Here is an 11,528-nt window from a genome sequence, read left to right on the forward strand (position 1 = left end):
TATCGATTTTTATCGCAAAGTACATCAAACGAGATACTGACACACTGTCGGGACGTACGACTTTAACAACACGTGTTGTACGGCTCTCATATATTATTAATTTAAAAATGAGCCAATTAAAATTTATTAATTCAAATCGAGGAAAATCTGGAATCATTTTCCAAAATTATTTTTACACTGAAAGAAAAATATTAAAAAGTTGTGAAATTATATTTATGTGTCCAAAAAGAAAATTGTTATGCCTCAATAAAAATTGATGAACATCGAAGAACGGTATTAGAAATACGTGGAGAACATACGCATCTCAAATTGACGGATTCAGAGATAGAAAAACACGAAGTAAGTCAAATTAAGAATTATAAACAATTCATAACAATTCTATTGTTCAGCATGTTGATGCGCAAATGATGTACGATATTTTGGCACAGGTAAACAGACGATGCGCAAATGATGTACGGCCATATTTATAATCTATACAACAAGTAGTACAATAAGTAAATTTAATAATAAGGTAGTATAATACATGACTTGGATGACTTGAGGGAGGGAAACCGTCCATTAACAGTACCTCCTAATAATGATGGGTTCTCAACGGAGACCGTTTTTTTTTTTTTTTTATTGTGCTAGGCAAGGGCGTCTCTTGGCTTTTCTTTTTAACCTTCTAGGAGGGTTCCAGGGTTCCAGGGAGAATAGTATTGATAAAGGAGGAGTTTGGTTGTTATCATTTGACATTTTTTGACTTTGATATAACATATAGTTTTGAGCTCGAATATATTTATATTATTTAGTGCTGGCTCTAGGTCTATAAAAAAAAGTGGTAGTTGTATTTTTGAGACTCTATGAAGAGCTTTAGTGATGTTTCTCGCTTGAAATCCTTCTTTTTCAAGTTCTCCTTTTATGTAATTGGGGTCAGTGGTAGTATGTAAGTTTCTGATAACAATCCGGTATGGTTTGTTTTCTTTTAATTGATAAGTGAAAAATTCTGCTTTTGACTCTTTTAGATATCTAATTATAGTGCTGTATGCATTTAGCGAGGTAGTGCTAAGTTTGAGTGACTTGGTAGAGCTTTTACTTGTAAAATCATCGGTCGGTTCGATTATATTTTTTATTTTCACGCAAAAATCTTGATAATTTTGAATTTTTGATTTGATAAATATTGGTGGAAATAATTTGGGGACGATTTCATTTATTTCGTTATTTTCCAAATCCATGTCTTCATTTTGCGATAAGACATTGAATTTATTATAAGAGGAAAATTGAGTGTTTGTTGTGGTTTTAGTTGTTTTTGATGACGGACTTTGATTGGACGAGTTTCGACGTTTAAGAGATTTCGGAGAAACAGCCTCAGTCCACTCGTAATTGAAAACATCGTTCGTATCAGAGTCGGTTGACTGGCTAATGCGTGTTTTTTTTTTTTTTGTATTGTGTTTTGGTTCAAAATTTTAATTGGGGTAATAGGCTTAGTTAATTTAGTACTCATTTTAATAGGCGTGTTGTTGCGTAATGAGAGATAACAGTTGGGAATGGTCTGATTAATATATATGGATTTGAGTACTTAAAATACTTACGAAAAGTTTTGTCCTGGGGTTTTTAGCCCTAAAAGGACGGCGATCTTTGTTTAATAAAAAGCACTTGGATATTTTCGTTTTTTTAACACTTTACACAACAATAAATGTTAAGTAATTGATTTGATTTTTAATAAAATAGTAATTGGCGATTAAATTAGATGCACACATTACGAGTGTGGGACATCGAATGAAAAAAAAATCTTAAAATTGAATTTCAGCTATTTTCACATTCATTCATATATTTACTTACTCATTTAATAAAATTTTTAATGACATCATCTATTATCTACATCCTTCAGGATGCATATATTATCCCTCACAAAAGAAAAAAACACAGGAATCCATCATATTAAACACCGGAATACATTTCGTATCGAATATAATGAAAGTAAAAATAAATAATGTAAAATATAAAATTTAAATTTTGCAGAGCCTTTGAGTAAGTATATTAAATGTTAATTTTCATATTTTTTAGTCTTCTCTTATGGAATGAATATAAATAACTATGAACATGTTTAGAATATCATTTACGGAAAATGCTATGTACATAGTTCTTAACTAAATAAGATTTATCGTTTACAGTAAAAGATAGTACGTATTTTTTATTTATTTTTTTATACAACGAATACCCACTACCCACCTGCATAAGTTTGTTATTTTGTGTAGAACGTATCTTCTAAATATTTTTGATACTTATAGAAGTGAGAAATTATCAATAACGATGATGTGTTTTTTTTTTACTTTGTATTTTGAAACTAAAAACGATTCTTTTTGCCACACTTAATGTATAAATAACGTATTTATTAAATTTATGGTTCGTTCACAATAATGATTTGCTAAATAATTTTTATAAAAATAACCTCCAACCTTGTTTTTAAATCATGTTTATTTATAATAATGCATACGTTAGTGTACCTTAAGTTTAAATATGATATGTGAGTACATGTAATATGATATATATAACGTATATTAGCAACAATAATAACATGAAAATATCTTTTTTCTAGTGATAAATGGTAAGTTTGCTAAAATGATAGTTTCATAATTTCATTTGTGTACAATATCAAAATTGAAATAACAAAATATGCTTGTACTTGGCACCAAAAGATGCTAAAGAATTGTTTTATTTAAATCCACTTTCAATTATTTTATGTCTTTTACATTGTAACGGTATGCTCAAATAAATATACTTCGCCAACGGCCCAAAATGTTGGTTGCAGTCACTTATGTGTGCTTGGGTGTGAAACATCGTCTGGCATCGCTAAGTCCCTGATCACCCTGGGTTTTGATGACGAACCGTTGCCCCGTATAATGTATATACACGTATTTCCTAAACATCCGTACCAATATTTCCACCGCCTACACACTCATACACACACAAAAAAGGATATCAATGGATACATTTAAACATTTGTAGCGAGATTCCTATGTATGTTATCGCAGGACAGCGTAAGGTCTCGTCAAACTCAAAATATTTTAACGAAACTTCTTAAATTTATATTTTCCACATTGGTAGCATATACATATTTTATTACGAATGTTTAGTATTTTAGTATTTTTTATAAATGTTATTTTTTTCACAATGACTATTTTTAAATTCTTTTCCAATTGAGTTCAGTTAGACATTTCAAAAAACTTAAATAATCGTACAATAACAATCAACGTTGAAAAAAATTTTAGGGAGTGTTATCAAAGGGGGTATTCTTTTTTCACAATAATGTTAAAACGTCATACTTGTTACTTTGTCCCATATCCTTAATGTAATAAACGGTAAAGAAATATGTATATAATATTTTACAGTATGTCAATTTCAGATAATATCACTTAATAAATTAACAACTAATTAATTTAATTTGTATTTGTTTTAGCTGGTGTAGCACGGAGTACGTATCTGTTTTATTAAATTTAATGAAAATATTCTAAATCATCGAGTTTAATTTGTCATTATGAAAATGATTAAAAGTCTTAACATGTTTTTAATAATCTTTGTATACGAATTAATATAATCTATAAAATTAAAACTGAAAATGAATCAAATATTCAATATTTTGATTCATAAAAATCATACTTCATACAAACAATATTTCTTAAACTATAACATTTTTGATGATGAAAATATCTTAAAAATGTTTACAATAGTACAATTTTTAATTTACGCAATATTATATTATATACGCATATTTTTATGAACAATGAAACTTACATAAAAAAAAAAAAAACATAAGTAGATACACAATTTTCTTAAAATCATTCTCCAAGTTTCATAGTAGGTCGATTCGCTCTTTTTTATAAACAAACGAAATTTAAAATGATCTCCTGAGCGTAAATATGATATGTCTATTTCACGTGTGAGACTGAGATAACATAATATGTGGTTGTGTACCATTCCATTTGGGCATAGTGGATGACGCCTTAAAATATTATCACATTATTTTTATGAATACTATGGAATAATCGACGGTTGTAATACCTGCAATACTTATATCACACAAAAATAAAAATAAAAATTGATAAACTAAGAAATTACAAATACAAAGTGCCGCGTAAAGTGTCGCTTCAAACTTTCAGTTCAATGAACGATGTTATTGCAGAACAATATTACGTATCTATATGAATATTGTATAATTTATAACTACGATTTTTTTTTATTTCAGCTTCATATCGTACGTAATTAACTTGTTAAAGATTTATTTAAAATTTATATTGGACGGTATAATGGATTAGTCAATATGTTCACTAAGTTAATGTTTTGAACCTATCGTGGAGAGTTACTATAGCCAAAACATACTAATATTTTGTCAATCATGCTGCTTGACCTAGAAATGCGATATTAATTTTTAAAATTAATTCAAATTCATTATTATGTCTACTTGAGATCAGACATTCAGTTTTTCCTACCACACCCTAACAAAAACTATAAATTTAGTTTGAATATTTTGAATTAAATTAAATTTTATTATTTTTACAAGTATACTAGGCTGACATACTGTATCCACTCAGAATGGTTTTTGTACATATGATTTATCATTAAATTCATATCCATGACTTTTGCACTTGACAACTTCTGTACATCAGAATACTGTGTAATGATCGCTATACCAACTTGTATATTATACAGAAACAAAAAATATATAATTAATAAACCAAAAATTCCGATACGAAGTAAGATCAAATGATAAGGTATTTTGGTTTTTACCCAAAACTAATACATTTGAAAGTTAGTTGGTCTCCTACTGAAAAAAAATGTGTATTAAATATTTTAATTTACAATAAAATCTTTTTAATATATTATAATAGATATTCATCTCTAATAATAACATTTTATGAATATTATATTACACCTGTTGGTAATTTTTGGTTCAAATCATGATGTTATGACAGAACAAATCATTTGAGTATTTTATCATTAACAACAATAAATTGTATTTTATTCTAGCTACATTTCGTACGTACCTACTTAAAGTATATCTAAATAAATTAAAACTGTATCTGCTATTTTTTTACACACAGTAACACACACTAAATTATCACTTTATTCGCAACAATTTTGGTATAAGACCCGAATGCAATTTAAAATTTGACTATTTTGAACCCTCATAAAAACTGTCCTTTTTCAATCCATTTAAATTGTATTATTTTGTTGAGTATGCTAGGCTAATCTACTGTAACACGCAGAATCGTTTTTCGTATAAATGATGAATTATTAAATTCAAATCTAACAACCATTATACAGCACTATACAATTGTACACTTTTTCTCCACCTTTTTTTTCTTTGTTATAACTTCTGAGTAACCTTACATTTAATATTGAGACACATTGAATCAAAAAATATTATACCAACAACATTCAGCATGAATTAAAATCACCCAAACGTTCGACTAACGCTGTTAGATCTTTGTAAAATGTAAAGTAATAAAATATTTTATTAAAGCAAAGTATTAGCTCATTCTTATATTTTTTATATTGTGAACAATAGTTATTAGAGATTTATTAAATAGTATGTTTATTATTTAAATTCTAGATGATAGAAGTACGTGCATTTTGTGTTTTTTTTAAACGTGTTTAATTTTTCAATTTAATTTATATAATTTGGGTGTTAAAAATTTAACTGTCCTCAAATTTTTACTCACCGTGTTCCCTTATATGTATGAATCCATTTAAAATTTTGTTAGAGCGCTTGTTTCACAATTTTGTTTGTACTTATAATCATCTATTGGCTATTTATTTTATTTAAAATGTTGATACTACAAAGTCAATTTGTTTATTAACTATAAAAATTAACCAAAGTATTAAAATGTATTATTTTTTAATATTTCGATTGATTTCAAAGTAATATAATTAATTGCGTATTTTAAATGAGTTTGTATTTTTAGTTATCGTCAGAATGAAATGATTTTAGATATTTATCCGAACCATTGAGAACAATTAAAATTTACAATGAACTTACCATCAACTCAAAAAATGTATACGATTCAGAAAGAATTAAAGTGCAACGTTGAAATGTCATTGGTTTTCCTATTGAAGGATTCAGCTATGTACATTATATAATATATTATATAAAAAATGTATAAAGAAAATATGCATAAAAAAGTCAAAGATAATAATGTTGTTAATAACATTTATAAAGATCTTTGGGCCGTGCATTTAAAAAAAAAAGTTTATAATAATCGTCCTATAAATATATATATGGACACCTTCTTCGCCCAATAATTAAAAAACCAAGTTTATAATTTTAAGTTTGACATACATTTGGAATCAATATCCATAGTTAGGTTAAGTTTTGGTAATTTCTCATCAAATTCAAAAAATATTTTAACGAATAACTTGAATTTTTATACTCCACATTACTATTTTGTACTATGAATGTTCAATGTTTGATATCTTATCTTTTTGGTTTATTTTTTTCATTACCCTGTTCAACCGTAGCTATTTTCATAATCGTATCTGAATGAGTTTCAGTAAGACATTTAATTCCAAAAGGCACAAACCACCGTATGCTGTTCTCACCCTTATCGTTCTCAATAGTATTAGTAATATTAGCATTAGTATAGTTGTATTATAATAGAAAGTGTCATCAATGGGTGGCTCCTTATGTTATCAAAATAATATCAACATGTCATATTTCATAGTTTTATCCTTTATTCGTCTTCTATCATATTTTAATACAGACTGTGTATTGCTTGTAAAAATGAAAACACATTGTTTTCACTTATCTTATTATGTATCTATTATTTTATAGTAGATCTATTTAAAAAATATCACATTTATAACTAATTATTATCATTTGTATTTCATATAGTTAAATCAGTGTTGAGTACGTATAAATTGAATTAGTGGTGCTGAAAGTGAAGGAAAACCCTATACTTTTATGGCTTTTCGTCTTATATTTCACAAATGATAAATGGCGTAATGAAGTTTATTTTACAGAGCTTACAAATTACTACCAAGGGTTCATGCAACAACGTATGTATGATAACTAACAGTTTGGGTAAATGGTGTTACTCGTGACTAAATAAGGCGGATATTTAGTTGATGCTTCTCCATCATCAGCTGTAGCATTAACCGAACATCAGCAGGTGTTAATAATTTAATACATAAAAGAAATATTGCATTGGGTTAGATTGTTAGAAAAACATCTTGGTTTTATCAGCTCAATTAAATGGCATAACAGTAACAGGTTATTACTGCCGTGCTGCACATCTTAGTTCAAGAGTATGTTGTGTCATGCGTTGGCCATATAACTATTTCTATTTTTTAGTTTTTTCAAATTATTTTTAATAATAAATTTTGATCTGGGTAAAAAGTATTAGTATTTAGGATATTCAAACATTTTTTTTTCATTTTATAATAAAAGAAAATTCAATTTTTTCATTGTAAATATAATTGTAATCATTTTGAGTTTAATACGATATTGTATGGTTTTTGATAAAACTTGCTATACATGAACATATATTATCGATACCTACGAGTTTTTCATAGCCCTTATGCTCGTAGTGCAATCTAATAAATACAAACAACAAATCTAATAAAAATGTATTTTGGTGTTGCAGAATCTGGCTTGGCGAAACCGATAGATTCCTTTTGTATCGATAATATTAAAGTCGAAAAAAAAATATCTTAATGTATATTCTTTTCTAACCTTTCACTAATATGGCTTTTTTTATTTTTTAGATAAATATAAATTAAATTGTACAATATAATTTAAAATAACTTGGTTCTAATTATATATTGTTAGATATTTGGTCTCCCAATATACATTAAGACTTTGGGTAGTTGTCACTCTTTTTACGAGCCCAATAATATTTTGAATATTAATGATATATTAAATCATATTATATAACATTAAAGATTTTTTCATGCTTAATATTGTTCACAAAAAAAAATTTTGACTTATATTAAACGACAATAAAAATGTTTTTCCTTTGTTCCACTTATTTCCAACAATTATTTATCATTTATGTTCTAATCTTAAACTGTATAACTTGTGATAATTATCACTTACACTTAACAATAAATATTTAAAGGTTTAAGTTCTGAGTGTTTAACTGTTTTTGAAATAAAATGAAAATATAATATGGAATAAATAAGTACATCTGGTAAATGTTGTTGGTAAAATGAAAATTTTTATGATTTGATAGATTAAGATAAATATAATAATATTTATATTAATATAATAGCAATAATAATAAGAATATAATATAATATATGTACCTATATTTATCCCATGAGACTTCATCATGCAGCAATCATGGCTTAACAATAACGGTCTAGAACGTTGGCGCCGCCGTTTTGGCGCCAACTAACCTAGTAGAATTTATATCAAAAATATATATTAAAAATAAATAGTTTTAAAACATTATTACAAGGTAATATAGTCAAAATATAAATATATAGTCAAAGTATAAATATAAATATATAGTAAAAATAAATAGTTTTAAAACATTATTACAAGGTAATATAGTCAAAATATTATTACATTAAAAATAGTTACCCTAATGAAACATTGTTTGCAATGCCTCTTAAAAATAATAAAATTCTATTTTTATCATAATTAGACACTAATTTTAAAATTCTTTTATCATTATCAATGTTTTTTTTCTTTTTTTTTGGTGGACTTCCACCAGTAACTAATTGTTCATAAAAAACGTCTCTTCCTGTTTGGGTTTTTTTAAGGCAATTTATAAATGATCATATTGTTGGATTAGTAACCCCCATTTGAATATTTAAACGCCTATTAGCAGCTTCAGCGTGATTATTTGTGCGGTTTTGGTTTGTTAACACTCTTTGATATAAATTCCATATTTCTGGAGGAAATTGTGGTGATCGACTACCCACTTTTCTTCTATTTTGTCTTCCTATATAATATTCTTCAAACCATTCACGTAACGGAACAATGTCGTCAGGTAAATCATCAGCAAGCAAATCTATTGCCACGTCCAGATCTTCAATTGGTACAAATACTAATGAAATTATCATTTTTACCATCACAGAAAAATTAGCATCATTGTTATAATTCGATATCATTCCTATGTCTCCCATTTTTTTCCGAAAATTTTTGGTTAAATGATAATAACATCCATGTACGTTTACTTGAGGAAACGCTTCTTTAATTGCACTAATAGCAGCAATTTCAAAATCAATAGAAATTGAATCTGGTAATAATCTTGGATTTAGATCGATCAGCATTGTAAATAATTTGCGATAAGTTTCACCTTTTTTATTTGGTAATAGTGCGTATATTATTGGATGAATACCACCTACGTCTTCTGCCAAAATAATGTATACTTGCTAAGATAATGAAGGACTAACACTAAATGTTCCATCAACAAACCATGTCTTAGAACGTTCCAAAATATTTAATCCCGTTTGTCTTCCAAATATTAAAATTCTATTAATTTCTTTACCACTATCATTTAATAAAAATTGTTCATGGATACCTTCTTCTGGTGAATAAGTTTGATACATTTCAGGTATTTCTAATGAAATCAGATCCAAAGGTGCTGGTGGAGCAAACTGAGCAATTCTCCTTTTTCTTCTGATTTGCTTTTTTAATGCATCGTTATTTGGAAGAACACCCTAGTATAAAAATGTAAAAATATAAAAAATATTTTGAAAAAGAAAGAAGTCAATATTTGACGAAATAACGAGTATTTTATGATAAAAGAATCAACCTGTATAGTAATATTGTATAATTTTTTTTTTAGTACATTTACCGCTTGTGATAGACTTGATGTACAGTCATTGATAACGCATGATGTTTGTTCCGTTGTGGACAATGCCCGTTTTTTAATATTGGTAATAGCAATTTGTGTTTCAACTTTAGCAGCATCAGAACCATGCGTGTGTAAATTTTCAGATTTTTTTAAAATCGTTAAGTTGTCAATACTTGCATGAATTTTTGCCAAACAATCATTCTTTTGACGACATCTCTAAAACTTTTTTACTTTGTCGGCTCTAAATTTATCAAAAATATACAAGTAACCGTCATTTACAAGCATTTCTCGATCACGTTCCGATTGAATTTTCTCCATTTTTAAATTTGTTTTGTATTTAACTGTGTATAAACTTTATTAACACTTCACTAAACGCGTCCTTGTATACTGTATTAGACAAAAATGACACCGAACTATCAGGTGAACACCAAATTTTACTTTTATTGTTATATTATTTTTATCATCATATATAGATAACGCGTGACCTTTCTTTTCTAATCGACGTTGTAGATTCTATGCAATATATGATCTAATGGTTTTGCGCGTGAACAGCATGATTTGCTTTTATCGTTTTACTTTATTACAGTCACAATAGATAACGTGCGATCTTTATTGTCGATTGACATTATTTCGTCTTGGATTATATGCCAATCATTTTTACATTTTTATAACTAACTATTTACTATATTTTCATTTCAAATAAATTGTAATATTTAACAAAATTGTAATTTCCAAACCGAGTTAGCGCCAAAACGGCAGGGCCAAAACAGCAGGGCCAAAACAGCAGCGTCCAAACGGCGGCACCAAAACGTCCGTGTCCGAACAATAAACAATAAAATAGATACTATCAAAATAACGCAAATAAGGGTTATATAAAAAAAGAAAATTTAGTTTGATTAATTAATATAATATGAAACTATAGATACATAACCATCAATTATACAATAAATTACAAAATGAATATTAGTTGACAGAAAAATAAGGGTTTGATGGATATAAAATTGACGAGAAGATTTTTAATATTAAACAAAATACAAATTAAAATTTACCATTTCATTATTGTATTCTATGGGTATTGTATTTGATCACAATTATACTGAATTCATTGTGACCACGGGGTGTTGAGAAATATGGAACTAAAATAAATCTTATAGACGATAGTTCGGAACGAGATATGAACCCATTTACTAATTTTTACAAGATAATCTAAATCTAAAAACTCTCAAACAACGGCCATTTAACAGTATGTTTGAGTGAGGTCCAACAACAAAAAGCCAAATGGATCTTATCGAAACATTTACTAATAACCAGGGTGGGAATAGATAACTAATAATTTATCTAGATAAAGATAAAAAAGAATAAATAGGATAAATATCAGAGGATTTCATGTTTAATTTTGCATAAATTACATACCTAATTTAAAACATTTCCAAAAACAAAATAGCTAGTTTATTATACAGATAAACTTTATAAGAATATATGAAGAGTCATTTTCTGACTTGATAAATAATTACAGAAATAAGGTTACATTTGAAAAAAATAATAAATGTCATTTCTAAACTCATCTAAAACATTTTAAAATTTAACACAAAATAAAGTATTTATCAGATGGTTAGTTGATTCTTCGGTTGATTGCGTACTTGAATCATTGTTTGTTTTTTGGATTTGCGATGGCCGATTGGCCAGGATTTCGAACTTGTACAAACCGTTTCATAATTAAAATAAACAAATTGAAATAAAAATAAC

General features: G+C 27.2%; 1 pseudogene; it reads right to left on the bottom strand.

Moving 5' to 3' along the window:
- Positions 1–8,483: 8,483 nt before the first annotated feature.
- On the bottom strand, positions 8,484–10,190 carry LOC111038877 (annotated as a pseudogene).
- Between the last annotated feature and the right edge of the window lie 1,338 nt (positions 10,191–11,528).

The sequence above is a fragment of the Myzus persicae genome, unplaced genomic scaffold (assembly GCF_001856785.1).
Source record: "Myzus persicae strain clone G006 unplaced genomic scaffold, MPER_G0061.0, whole genome shotgun sequence".
NCBI classification, from domain to species: domain Eukaryota; kingdom Metazoa; phylum Arthropoda; class Insecta; order Hemiptera; family Aphididae; genus Myzus; species Myzus persicae.